The sequence below is a fragment of the Poromitra crassiceps genome, assembly GCF_964638095.1.
Source record: "Poromitra crassiceps genome assembly, chromosome: 5".
Classification (NCBI taxonomy): domain Eukaryota; kingdom Metazoa; phylum Chordata; class Actinopteri; order Beryciformes; family Melamphaidae; genus Poromitra; species Poromitra crassiceps.
Window position 1 is genome coordinate 32,394,585 of NC_139642.1, and position 15,000 is coordinate 32,409,584.

General features: G+C 43.9%; 1 protein-coding gene across 1 annotated transcript in view; it reads left to right on the forward strand.

Annotated features, from left to right (window-relative positions):
- The window catches only part of LOC310776432 (ankyrin repeat and SOCS box protein 12-like), a gene marked incomplete at both ends in the record, with an annotated part of 37,997 nt that overhangs the window by 10,330 nt on the left and 12,667 nt on the right, over nucleotides 1-15,000 (forward strand). The gene's annotated exons all lie outside the window — the stretch shown is intronic.

The window sequence follows — 15,000 nt, forward strand, 5'->3', positions numbered from 1 at the left end:
TGGTTTCTAGAAGTCCTCATTCTCCAGGACTTTTATAACAATGTCCTGGGTCAGCCGCCATGGGCTCTCCTTCTCTGCCTTCACACACACACACACACACACACACACACACACACACACACACACACACACACACACACACACACACACACACACACACACACACACGGTGTAAGTGAGTGGAGACAAACCATGCAGCGCTGATAGTAATCACCGCCAGCCTCAGTGTGCTGTGGCTATAAAATCAATCTAATCTACAGATCAATACAGGGTTGCTAGAGTGAACTCCAAAATGATTCAGACAGAAAGGCTTTGACCTCAGCTTGCCTCAGTAGAGTAAAAATGGTTGTGAGAGGGACAGCAGCTAGTGCACTGCATGAAATGTAAACTAACAAAAGAAAAACGATTAAATCTTTTACCTTTATAAAGGCTGCTCTCAAGGTCTGCGCTCCTGACAAGTTGACTTTCTTCAACTGCAAGTTATAGTAACACACACACACACACACACACACACACACACACACACACACACACACACACACACACACACACACACACCTCATTAGCACAAACCACAACACAAAGAGACACATAAACAGCCTTTCATGGCCCTTCTTCTACCATATAAATGTCATTACGCAGAAAGTAGGTACTGTATATGCCAGGCAACTTGCAATATAGATGTATATATAGATGACACTGTATTATTGTATTGTGAAATATGTGTGTTCAGTCCATCTGCATTCACCATCTAAACCTCAGGGTAATAGGATTCTAGTATTTGGGAGCTCATCACTAGCGCATCCTCGTAGTCCTGCCAATCTACACACCACATAGTCACAACTGGGTTGGTTTGACTGACAATGTCATTCTATAATAGCCAATTTTACATATTGCTTCACTGAAAGTATCACAGACAAGAATATTACAAAACTCAGAATAGGAATTCAAATTGTACTGTGTCAGCATTATAAAACAATGGCCATGTACTCTGCATTACAATGAAATCTGAAAATGATGACTGACTGAGACCATTTACACCGTCTACACTTCAAGTATCTGTGCTACCTATTTTATATACTACATAAAAAGCCCAGATTCAGAGTTTATTTGTTTGTATTCCTTTTTGATAAATGAGGCCCATTGTTTTGCTTTGTTTTATTTGTTTTCTTCAAGTATGTGATGTAGCCTACTATATGGGCCATTTATTTTCTTTGTCCTGTCATTTTTGATGTAACATTTGTTGACTGCATTGTTTAACTTCCTGTATATTTGCTACAGTAGTTTTAAATTGTTGGACCTGTTTTTTTGTCTTTGAGACTGTAAATCAAAATTTGCCTTTTCCGTTAAAGGGACAGCTCACCCTAAAATCCAAAATACATATTTTCCCTCTCACCTGCTATTTATACTCTCCTATCCTATCCTCCTATCCTATTTATCCTGTCATTTTGTGATAGTTACCTGAGTTTTGGAGATATACAGTAGGCCCAAGAGATTTCTGTCTTCTCTCCAATACAATGGAACTGGATGGATGGACAATGGAACACATACATTTGAAAAACTCAACAGCAATGTTTCTTTTCAGAAATCATGCCCCAGTTATTCAAGATAATCTACAAACCTTGTTGTGAGCATTTTCATGTCGGAATTTTCTTCACTGAACTACACCCACTAGCTGCTAGCTCCTACAGTACATGAAACTGCAGCTAGCAGCAGCTACTGTAGCTAGCAGCTAGTGGAAGTAGTTTGGTCAAAACCAAATAGTTCCTACGGGAAACTGCTCACAACTAGGTCTCTGGATTATCTTCGGTAACGGGTCATTATTTCTGGAAAGAGACATGCTGTTGAGTTTTTCAAATGTTTTTGCCGTTCTGAATACCACAAGCCGAGTGACATCTAGTTCCATTGTATTGGACAAAAGGCAGAAATCTCTAGGGCCGATATCTCCAAAAGTCAGGTAACTAACACAAAATGATGTAGATGGATAAATAGAACTACAGCTAAGAGGAAATAATATTGTAATTTGGATTTTAGGATGAGCTGTCCCTTTAAGTCTGGTACAGGTACAGGAATGCTCATTTTCATTGTCCCAGTATACATACTACAGTACATGTCACATATTTGATTTAATCCTATCTACTATAGGAGCAATCTAATTGTTTCTGCTGGTGTATTTGATCTTGGAGTCGGTGATCACTGTCCAGTGGCCTGTACCCAGGAGCACATGTATAAAGAGATCCCAATCCCAAATTTGTGAAGCGTCACTTTTTGTGTGTGTGTGAACAAGCCTTTTTATTAAATGATCTCTACCATAGTGACCACTACCGTGTTAACATGTTACAATTCCAGATATTGAGCTGGCTGTGCACTATTTCATCAAGACCTTCCTCTCAGTCATAGATAAGCATGTTTTTAAAAGCACAAAGTAAAAAAAATAGTTCAAACCATCTGTCGATCTTGTTAACGGAAAGAAACAAAGTTTGGTCCCTTCCCTTACGAGAAACTCTGAAAGTGTTGGACTGCTTTCAAACAACTCAGAAACAGATGCACATATGGTGAGGAAAGCCAAATCGGAGTCTTTTCTGGATTTAATCTCTAGCTCTTAACGGTTACTCAACTAAAAAATAATAATAATAGGGAAGGCAGTTAATTCTAATAAAGATAGCTTTTCCCCAGATCCTACTCAGGGCAAGGTTAGTGAGTGTTTATTGTCTGACTATGAAGAGAATAGTTTAGTAAACATTTTGTGGTCACCATTTTGAAGGTGGATGGTTGGATTCCTCTCCTCTGTTTCTCGCAGCACTCTGTTTAGCTCTGCCTTACAGTATCTAATAAGCCTTCATTCCTCATTCAGCTTACCACACAACACATCACTTATATATAGCACAGATATTGCTGTATGCTATGGGAGGCCAGGGACACTGACTTGCATACCAATTCTGTGTGTGTGTGTGTGTGTGTGTGTGTGTGTGTGTGTGTGTGTGTGTGTGTGTGTGTGTGTGTGTGTGTGTGTGTGTGTCTGTGCGTGCGTGCATGCATGCGTGCGTGCGTGCGTGCGTGTGTTTGTGACCTTCATCTACACAGTGACAATATGACAGAGTTAATTTCCAACACCCACTATTAGCAGAGTGTTTAGTTGGCTTTATTTTACATTTTTAATTATTTTAATATATTTTGTAATGTTTTTGTTTGTTTATTTTTCAACTGTATTTTATTTTAATCATTTTAATCTATCTATCTTTCCTAATTGGTATGTTCTAATGGCTTTTTATTGGTTAATTGTGGTATTGTCTTTTCTCTGTTGGTTTATCTCCTTGCTGTTGTTTTCCTTTTTCTTTGTTTATGTCATTTGACTCAAAATCATTATAAATGTGAATCTCCCTCAATGATTCTCTTGAGTATAAAAAAGGTTAAATGAATTAACATTATACAAATGCACAGTGTCACCTAAAACCAGCTTTCTGGTCAATTCACTTTGTTAATTAACTAACGAACTATGTATATGGGTCTGAGTCATCCTTGCCATCTCTTCCTCAACCTCTCCCTTCTACAGTAGATGTCACCCCCCTCTCTCGCCATTTAATTAGGTTGGCATTATTTATTAGTTCTTCTGCTAGGCCTATGTGTAACCCAAAATACACTCCACCCTCTCTAATCCCATTCACTGGTAACCTAGCATTGCCATTGACAACACTAATAAATAAAACACACACACACACACACACACACACACACACACACACACACACACACACACACACACACACGCAGAACAATACCTTGACTGAATGCAATAAATCTGTAGTATTGGCATTTTATTACTTTATTACTTCTATTTTATTACTTTTCTCATTCACTGTTTGCCTCATTTGCCTTATTTACATAGACTGTTTGCCTTAGTTATGGTTTGCCGTATTGCCTTACATACACAAGTATTACTGTTATTACTGTTGTGACTTTATACCTACTGTACCTACCTTACCTACTTCAATGTCTTGTAACAGACCCCCTACCTACCTTACCTACTTCAATGTCTTGTAACAGACCCCCTACCTACCTTACCTACTTCAATATGTCTTGTAACAGACCCCCTACCTACCTTACCTACTTCAATATGTCTTGTAACAGACCCCCTACCTACCTTACCTACTTCAATGTCTTGTAACAGACCCCTCTACCTACCTTACCTACTTCAATATGTCTTGTAACAGACCCCCTACCTACCTTACCTACTTCAATGTCTTGTAACAGACCCCCTACCTACCTTACCTACTTCAATATGTCTTGTAACAGACCCCCTACCCTACCTACTTCAATATGTCTTGTAACAGACCCCTCTACCTACCTTACCTACTTCAATATGTCTTGTAACAGACCCCCTACCTACCTTACCTACTTCAATGTCTTGTAACAGACCCCCTACCTACCTTACCTACTTCAATGTCTTGTAACAGACCCCTCTACCTACCTTACCTACTTCAATATGTCTTGTAACAGACCCCCTACCTACCTTACCTACTTCAATATGTCTTGTAACAGACACCTCTACCTACCTTACCTACTTCAATATGTCTTGTAACAGACCCCTCTACCTACCTTACCTACTTCAATGTCTTGTAACAGACCCCCTACCTACCTTACCTACTTCAATGTCTTGTAACAGACCCCCTACCTACCTTACCTACTTCAATGTCTTGTAACAGACCCCTCTACCTACCTTACCTACTTCAATATGTCTTGTAACAGACACCTCTACCTACCTTACCTACTTCAATATGTCTTGTAACAGACCCCCTACCTACCTTACCTACTTCAATATGTCTTGTAACAGACCCCCTACCTACCTTACCTACTTCAATGTCTTGTAACAGACCCCCTACCTACCTTACCTACTTCAATGTCTTGTAACAGACCCCCTACCTACCTTACCTACTTCAATATGTCTTGTAACAGACCCCCTACCTACCTTACCTACTTCAATGTCTTGTAACAGACCCCCTACCTACCTTACCTACTTCAATGTCTTGTAACAGACCCCCTACCTACCTTACCTACTTCAATATGTCTTGTAACAGACCCCCTACCTACCTTACCTACTTCAATAAGTATAAGGGTACGGTGGCGCAGTCGGTAGCGCTGTCGCCTCACAGTTAGAAGGTCCTGAGTTTGATTCTCGCCTGGGACACTGTCGGCGCTGTGGTCGTGTTCCCCCCCATATCTTCAGTGCCTACTGCCCAGGTGGGTTATCTCGTCGTAAGGGCCTTTCTCTCTGTGTGGAGTTTGCATGTTCTCCCCGTGCTCCCCCAGGGGGTTCCTCCGTATATGACCCCCCCCCCCACTAAAAACATGCAGAAGCGACCACTGCTCCTGGCCTGCCCCTCGGAGGAAAGGACATGCCTGGATGGGTTAAATGCAGAGGACACTTTTCACCGGCCACCGTCAGCATGAGTGTGTTGTGGCCGCATGCATGTATTGTGGTGTTCGTGTGTGACAATAAAAGACGGGTTTGTCCATTACGAGAGAATATGTCTTGTAACAGACCCCCTACAGTAGCATAAGAATTTCACACATACGTACTTGTACAACGGAGTGACAATAAATATCTTGAACCCCCCCCCCCTCCTGTAATGCTGTATTCTTTACCTGGTTAAAGACAGGACACATCACAGTATAGAGGGCCATGGAGACCATTGAGGTGGTTATCGGCTTCATTCTTCATGTCTTCCATGGTCATCCTTAACCGACCAATGGCTGTGTGTGTGTGTGTGTGTGTGTGTGTGTGTGTGTGTGTGTGTGTGTGTGTGTGTGTGTGTGTGTGTGTGTGTGTGTGTGTGTGTGTGTGTGCGTGCGCGCATGCATGCGCGTGCGTGCGTGCGTGCGTGCTTTCACCACATTCAATCACTCAGAGTGACAGAATGGGAGCAGACAAGGACCTGGAAAGGAGGGGGGAGGAGGGGATGGTGATAGACAGATGGGGCAGAAAAGGGAAAAGAGAAGATAAAAATCACTCAATGGGTTAAAAATAATACCATGAACAATCTACACGCCTACATTTTGGGTATTCATGCTGTACATTCTGATTCATACTGTTCTTGTAGTGAGAAAGAAGGGAGACAATTTGACTGGTCCACTCCAAGGTGCAGAAGAGCTTGTATGGCAATAAAGCGGTGTGTTAAACAAAGCACATTGGCATACATATTCTATGGCTTTTTACCTGGTTCACTATGATGAGGAAGCCAGCAAGTCCTGGAGCTTATAATAGTGATACAAGGGGGGCGGGGATATGATAATCCTTTAGCATTTCCTTTGGCCTATGCTCTCTCTTTCACTCACATGCACAACACACTCACACACGCTGACCTGTGACTGCCACCTCCAGGACCAGTTCTTCCTCAGCCACTACCATTATCTTACACCTTACACACTATCTAATAAGAGATCATTCCTCATGCAGCTCACCACGCAGCAGGTAGCACAGATATTGTTGTAGCCTGTGTGCTGTTGGAGGCCAGGGACACTGACTTGTGTATGCGACCTTCGTCTCATTGAGATCCCAATGAGTCACCACCAGCCTACAGTACCTCAGTGACAATATGATAGAGTTCCTTTCCAACACACACTAGTGTGCAGAGGTGGAAAGTAGTCAAGTAAAAGTACTCAAGTACATGTACTTTTTTTGAGGATTTGTACTTTTTAAGTATTTTTATAATGCTATACTTTTTTTCTTACTTGAGTCATTTTAATAACAGATATTACTTGAAATGAGTAAATTTAGATTTTTGTTTTGCACACCGCACTATGAAAACAGCACAGTAGCATTGGGACTGCATCTGGACAAGCTGGTCAGTATGAAAGACAAGACAAACAAAGACAGGGACAGCTTAAGTAACACGTAACGTGATGTGTGAAATGTAATTGGGGTACACAATTAAAATATAAAACATGCTTAAAGTAACACCAAATTAGAGCTTAGATCGAGCCCTAAAAAACAAGCCCGACCAGACCCGAGCTCGTGCACGTTCTGTCTGAGCCCAGCCCCAACCCTGAATTGTCTTAGGAAGTTGGCTGTTTATTCTAAACTATATCCGTGTTGTCTGTTCAATCTCATGAACAATATAGTAATTGATAAGGTTCTAAGGTTACAATGTACATACATTCTGATTATCACACCAAATATTACCCCAATTATAAAAAAGAAAAAGAAACGGCATTATATCTGACCACGAGCCTGGCCTGGGTCCGAGGAATAGAGAGGAAATTCCGGCCCCGACCGACAGGCTGGGTTGGGTTCGAGCACAGAATCTAACCTCTAACCAACACAAATGTACTTTTACTTGAGTACTTTGAGCACTTTTAAATAGGCTACTTTTTTACTCTTACTTGAGTACGGTAATTTCCTAGACTAGTACTTTTACTTGTACTTGAGTTAATTTTCACTAAAGTAACAATACTTGAGTATGATTTGTCAGTACTCTTTCCACCTCTGCTAGTAGTGTGTTTAGTTGACTAGTTCAGTAGCAGTTTACAGTGAAATCCAGTGTAATATAGATTAGCCATTAGGTCATCACTTTATCTTTATGGAAGAGAGATTAGGTATCCTTGCTTGTGTTGTGATGTCACACACCAAATGGGAAATTGTAATTGTAATTATACATGTATAATCAAGTGTGGCAACTTAGTTGCTTTAGACAGGTCACCTAGTAGTCCAAAGGTTATAATGGTTCAATAGTGCCTATGACACTACTCAAAATCAGTCACCATTATCGCAGTGCATTATCGCACCATTATCGCAGCCTGCTTAAGGATGATGAGGACGGCCACGGGCAGGTTATCGATGATTTCCTGTCCTGGTGTAATGATGCTTTCTTGCAGATCAATGTCTCGAAAACAAAAGAAATATGCATTGATTACAGACGTTCCCCTCCTACACCTCAGAACAGTGTTTTCAATGGTCAGAACGTGGATCTTGTCACCAGTTATAAATATCTAGGCACGATAATTGACGACAAGCTCAAATTCGACCTGAACACTGACATGTTGTGTAAAAAAGGTCAGCAACGTCTACATTGCCTGAGGAAACTTGCAAAGTTCCAAATTGATAAGACTCTGATGAAACTGTTTTATAGTGCCTATATCGAGTCAGTCATTTCCTTTTCCATTGCCTGTTGGTATGGTAACCTGTGCATTAAGGATAAGAATTCCCTCGGAAAAATTGTGAAGGTGGCATCTAAAGTAGCCGGTATCCATCTGGACAGCCTCGACCATGTCTTTAACAGACAAGTACTTAAGAAGGCTTTGTCCATCCGTTCAGACGCAGCCCACCCTCTAAGCTCGGAGTACAGGCTCCTTCCTTCAGGTCGTCGACTGTGTGCCCCACGGGCCACAAAAAATAGGCACAAGTTCTCCTTTGTCCCTGTCTCCATTCGAGCATTGAACGCTGCTGAGGGAAGGCAGTGATGGTTTAGTGTTTTATTATCATTTTTTACCTTCAGCCTCCGCCGCTGTTTGTATTGTTTTATTGTTTCTATTGATTTTATGGTTTCTATTATTTTATTGTTTTTAACTATTGATTTATCTTTCCTTACTTTGTGCACTTTACTGGCCATTCGTGCACTTTATTCTACTACCTCACTTTACCGGTCGCTGCGTGTCTGCACTTTACTGATCGCTGTGCACTTTACGGATCGCTGTGCACTTTACTGATCGCTGTGCACTTTACCGATCGCTGTGCACTTTACGGATCGCTGTGCACTTTACGGATCGCTGTGCACTTTACGGATCGCTGTGCACTTACCGATCGCTGTGCACTTTATCGATCGCTGTGCACTTTACCGATTGCTGTGCACTTTAATGCTACCTTGCACATTATCGGTCATTGTGTGCCACAAACAAGGTCCTTGATGTTTATTTAGCCTTTTATTTATTTTTAACTATAGGCATGTAACATAACATGCTACTTGTGTTGTTTCTTGTCAATGTTCTTATTTGTATGTCTATATGCTGCAACTCAATTTGCCCTTTGGGACACTAATAAACTTGAACTTGAACTTGAACTTGAACTTGAACAGCATTACATATTTCTATCTAAAATGCAATCTCTACCCTTCAATGAAACCCAGGTCAAATTCTGGCTAGTGAGAATGATTTTGCAGCCGCTCACCACTTAATCTGTATCTTCTTACATCTCTTATGCTCTTCAATGGCACCTGCCTAAGGAGAATCCTCCTCCAGATCCGCTGGCCCATCACCATCAGCAACAGCGCCCTCTGCCAGAGAGCAAATTAACCACTAGCTGCCTGAAGAGGAAATCCTAAGGATAAAGGAAGCACTAGAGATGGATCAGCCACACACTCCACATGCCTGCACCAGACAGGCCCTAACCTGGAATCCTCAGGGGGAAAGGAAGAGGGGACGTATGAGAAACACCTGGCACTGGGACCTTGAAGCAGACACAAAAGGATGGGCTATTATACCTGGAGTCAGCTGGAACAATGGAAAGGCCAGGACAGAGAGGGCGGGAAAGCTCTCGCCGGCCTATGTCCCAGGAGGGGTAGTAGGCATATACTGTATATAAGCTTGCGTCAGCAGCCTCTCTCTCAAAGGAGAAGACACTGCTTTCCATTTGGCTGCCTCCGTCTTCCTCTCTAAGACTTGCCCCAGATCCGGCGGAGTTTCCACGTTGTGTGCTGCAGTATTTTCGTCCCCCCCCCCATAGAAAGATGGTTGTACATGGTGTTAGTTCATTTTATTCGTGTACCTACATAGCTAGATAATGCACGTCACATTTATTTACGTTACTATGACGGCCTGTTTTCAGAGCAGAACTATTTTTTGGAACACAAAAGTTCTGCATCCGTCGGATCTGAAAACCCATATGCGCCGGATCTGCTACCGGAAGACCAGATGCTACGCGTGTGATATAGACCAGATGCTACGCCTTTTGGCCCCAGACTAGTAGGCATAACTTACTGTATGCCTACTAGTCTGGGGCCAAAAGGCATAAGTACTGTCACCACTTAATGAATGGGCCATGGGCTAGAGAGGACTGAGCACACTGTTATACCTGTCATGTTGTCGCTGGATTATCATTATTGGTGCTGTGTCTGCTGTATTTCCACAGGACTAATATTTATTTAATTATTTATGCAGACAGTCATAGTTACAACAACCACAGAGTGTAAAAAGGCCTCACAGCCAAATCGTTTTGCATGTCTGTCTGGCTTATTTCCATCTAGCTACAGTACTTTACAAATTGAGCTCAATGCTACCAAGACATTTAAAGGGATAGTTCTGGGGATGTACCAGTACCAATATGGAAATTTGGGCCGATATTAAAATTGCTGTTATGGCCGATAACCGATATTTACTGATGTGGATATCATCTGTATGAAAACAAATTTCTAGCATAAATCAAGTTTTGTAGATACTACATACTGAAAAACACATGTAAACACTGTGAATTTGAAAAGGTAATGTCTTTGTTTATTAAAATAACCGCAAAACAATTACCAAATGTTTTGCATGAAAGTGGAGGCAAACTAATTTGCACTCCGTGCAACACTGTCGTGGAGGAACACAAACGGAAATCGTCACTGGACAGCCACTTTGCTAGCGTGAAGCATTTGAGACCCACACACACACACACACACACACACACACACACACACACACACACACACACACACACACACACACACAGGTGGCATATTTAGCTTAGGGTCTAGTTGTTTGAATATTTAACAAGGAACAAGGAACAAAGAACAAGGAACAAGGAACAAGGAACAAGGAAGGGATGAGGACAGGGAAGGCATGAAGAGGAAATAAGGATAAGAGGAAATATATAAAGCACTAAGCAAAAAGTATGAGAAAAGGCAAAGTGATAATAGCATTATTGAGGATGAGGAAGAAAGAAGAGAAATGATGAAGGGAGGAAAAGAAAAAATGTAATTAAAAATAAAAAAATGAAATCGCATTTTTTTCCTCAACTCCGCAATTTTTGCCAGTTCCCGCAATTTTACCGCAAAAAATCACATAAAATGTCGCAAATTGCATCGCAAATTTTGAGAAAATCAAGCATTTATGATCGCAATAATCAAAAAAAACTCAGCGAAATCCTGGAGGGACTGGTAAGTAATGAGGAATTTGACTTTGTGCAAGTATGCAGCCCAGTGGTCACATCAATAGTAGAAGACAAAAGCAATACAGAACAATAACAAAATATAAAGTGCAAAATATAAACTCCTTTAAAGTGACATATGATGGGGGGGGGGGGGTAGGATCATGTCTGGGGGGGGGGGGGGGGGGGGCGTTACTAAGCCGGTTGTGTTCAGGCGGCATGGGGGGTGATAAAGTCCTTATTTGTGGGGGCTTTCGGGTCTCGTTAAAGAGGTGGATGGCAGTTGGGTAGAAGCTGTCGCTGTGCCGAGAGGTTCTGGTATCTCCCATAGGTGTTTGATTGGGTTGAGATCTCGTTGGATAAAGTAAAAACAGACAAACAATAACGTTACCTCTGTAAGGATATTTACTGCGGTCAACAGGTTGCAGTCACATACACTACATGTAAATAAAATATAAATAATGTATGTTATATGTTTAATATGTTTAATAATGTTATGTTATGTATGTACAGTATGTATGTATGTATGTATGTGTAAAGCCCTGTAAAAGGGGGATATGTGTGGAAAGAAGAGATGCTGCTTTCCCAGATCAAAGTGTATTTTTGTCTTTAAGTCACAGAAACATACATGTACCGGGACATGCTTGTGAATTAGGGCTATACAATAAACTTAATAAACTTGACTTGACTTGACTGCATATAACAAAAATATAAAATATACTGTAGCTACATCAATAGACCATACTAAAATATTACTATTGGAATGTACAGGTAAACCAGTAACTTAATATAAACTCACTCATACAATAAAACACCAGTAACTAACATGTGTGCATGCCACAAGTCACTACTATTCCAGACCACATGAGCGGCTAGTTAGCTTTGCACACGGGTCTAACACTGCACCAGACGGCTGCCGGTGGCTAACGTTAGCTTAGCTACATTAGCTTCGCTCCTCCTCAGGTAATTAACTGCATTCCTTAACAATGCACGAACGTGTCACACTACAACAGTTTCCCGAGGGCATACATACATTCACAAAACATACTAGACAATATCAAACGTTACCATGAGGGATACATACCTGTAAAAGGGGGATATGTGTAGAAAGAGTAGATGACGCTGCTTTCCCAGATCAGTGTTTTGTCTGAAGGGCGGAAGCAGTGCATCCCACAATATCGCTCCAAGCGCCTAGGCGCCGCCTGCTGGTACCCTCCAGTAATTACTACTGTTTGTGAAACTTACGAATCCTGAGCATAATAAAACAGAACATGTATGCTGTTCTCAAATGACTAAACATAGCTACAAATACTACCATGAAACATGAAACACACATGAAAATGCCCACACAACATAACTATGAAATCAATATTGTAGCGACCCAGGGTTTTACATGTAATGTGGTGTTTCCGTGTTTAGCTAGGAACTGATGTGTGGATGTGTTCCTGGGGGGAACGGGGTGTAAGTGGCACTTCCTGTCTCGTGGTGTTGTCAGTCTGTATATGGGAGAGAGCTGGCTGGACGTGTGTAGAGCTAGCAGCGAAGCTACCGCTAGGAGCTATAAGAATGAGCCAAGAATAAAAGCCTGTACCAACTACAAGTCTCCTGGTTCTTGGACGAATACCTGATTTGTTACATTGGTGTCAGCAAGTAAAGCGGTATCGCCTCTGCGTCGGCCGAGGGGAGAGAGTGAGGAGGAAGACGGAGAAAGTTGGAATCGACGGCTGAGGGCTTGAGCGACCTAGCGGTAGCAGGCTAGCTGCGTGTACTAGCTGCTACGAGCACCACGTGCAATGGTGCGCGGCGGAGAATGGCCGTCGGTGAACGGGAGGAAAGAAGAGCTGACGACGGTGATCAGCTCGATGCTTGCGGGTATGGAAGCCCGTTTGTTGAAAGAAGTCAGACGGCTATTGGAAGCTACGCCTGCCTGGGCAGAGGAGCTGATGAGGGCGCTGCGGGAAGTCATGCAGCGTGTGGACTTGCTGAGCACAGAGGTAGCGCAGTGTGGAGAACGGCCGGAGGAGCCGCAACAGAGACTGTGTTGGACATGTGGGGAACCTGGTCACCTAGCGAGGTGGTGTCGCAGCGGTCACGGGGGACAGATCAGGTACGCGGAGCAACAGCACTGGGGACGGCCGGGTGTCTGTTGGTCATGCGGTGCGTTTGGACACCTAGCCAGGGAGTGTTGAGAGGTTGTCGGAGACCGGAGGACAGCGGGAGAAGAGAGACGTGCAGGCGGCGGGCAGGTGAGACTCTGTTGGACGTGCCGTTCACCTGAGCACTTAGCCAGAGACTGCACTGAGACTTTGGGAATGGAGGAGACACACAGCCGGGGGAGCAGCCGGAGCAACAGGCAGCGGAGCAGCGGAGCAGTGCAGAGCCGGTTATTCAGGTCAGGAGAGTGTGGACTGTGTGTCCAGATGGACGGGTGTTGATAACGCCGGAGGAGCCTAGCTGCTCTGCATACCAGCCGGTAGAGGGAGACATCATCATCAGCGACGAGACCATCAGGAGAGCGGGGATCGTGTTGAACAGCCAGAGGGAAGAGAGAGACATCATCTGCCACGCTGTTACAGTCAGGGGAGCGACGCTCGTGTCTCCGGGTGAGCGAGATGGGTCAACGCCGGAGGAGCCGGCCCAACCAAGCCGCTACACACCCCCCACGGTTGCTGTGTGGAAAGCCGAGGTGGAGATGGATGCCGGTTGTGTTCCCCCTGCGGTCCTGAACACGCCGCCCCCTGGGGAAGGGGGACGGGAGGACGAGCATGTGCAAGAGGTGGAGGAAGACGAGGAGTACTGTTTAGCTGTGGAACCGACAGACGACAACAGGGCCATCTGGGAGGTCGACGGGCATGAGTGGAGACGCAGGCAGGCGGAGGACGCGGATATTGGTCCGGTGCTCGCGTGGGTAGCGGCCGGACGCCGGCCCCCTGTGGAGGAGATGCACGTGTGTTCTGGTGCCACGAAGGGACTGTGGAACATGTTTTCGGACCTGCATCTGGATGAAGATGGGCTGTTGGAGAGGAGAGGAAAGCACGGGATAAAGGGGTTCCAGAGGGTTGTACCCAGCTACCTACGGGGATGGGTATTACGGTGGGCGCACAGGGGCCGCCGCGGTGAGGGCATCGCAGCCCTCAAGAGGCACTCCGCCGTGTGCGTGCACTGTTCTACTGGGGCAAACACAAGGAGGATGTGCGGAGCTACTGTAGTGCGTGTGATGACTGTAGGGACAAGGGGAGGGCCGAAGAGAGTCACCCTATGGAGGACTAACCCCACTGGGGGTTGAGAGGGACTAATGTGCTTCAGGTGGGACAGAAGCTTTGAAAGGGGGGATGGAAATGGTGGCGGTTTAAAGGAAAGGTAGAAGGAGAAAAGAAATAATGTAAATGTTGGGGTTATGGTTGAATGTAAATGTGACGGGGTTGAATTTAAATGTGTGTAAAGAGAAAAGAGGGAATACGTAAACGGGTTATTGTTAAATTGAAAATGTAAATGATGTGAAGTGACGAAATGGTGGTGGTGGAATGGAATGCAAAATTGAGTGGTGTGTTTTGGTACAGGGGGATATGTGTGGGTTGTGGGTGCCAGCGTGGGCACTGGCTTTTTGTTGGGTGAGGAGTATGTAGCGACCCAGGGTTTTACATGTAATGTGGTGTTTCCGTGTTTAGCTAGGAACTGATGTGTGGGTGTGTTCCTGGGGGGAACGGGGTGTAAGTGGCACTTCCTGTCTCGTGGTGTTGTCAGTCTGTATATGGGAGAGAGCTGGCTGGACGTGTGTAGAGCTAGCAGCGAAGCTACCGCTAGGAGCTATAAGAATGAGCCAAGAATAAAAGCCTGTACCAACTACAAGTCTCCTGATTCTTGGACGAATACCTGATTCGTTA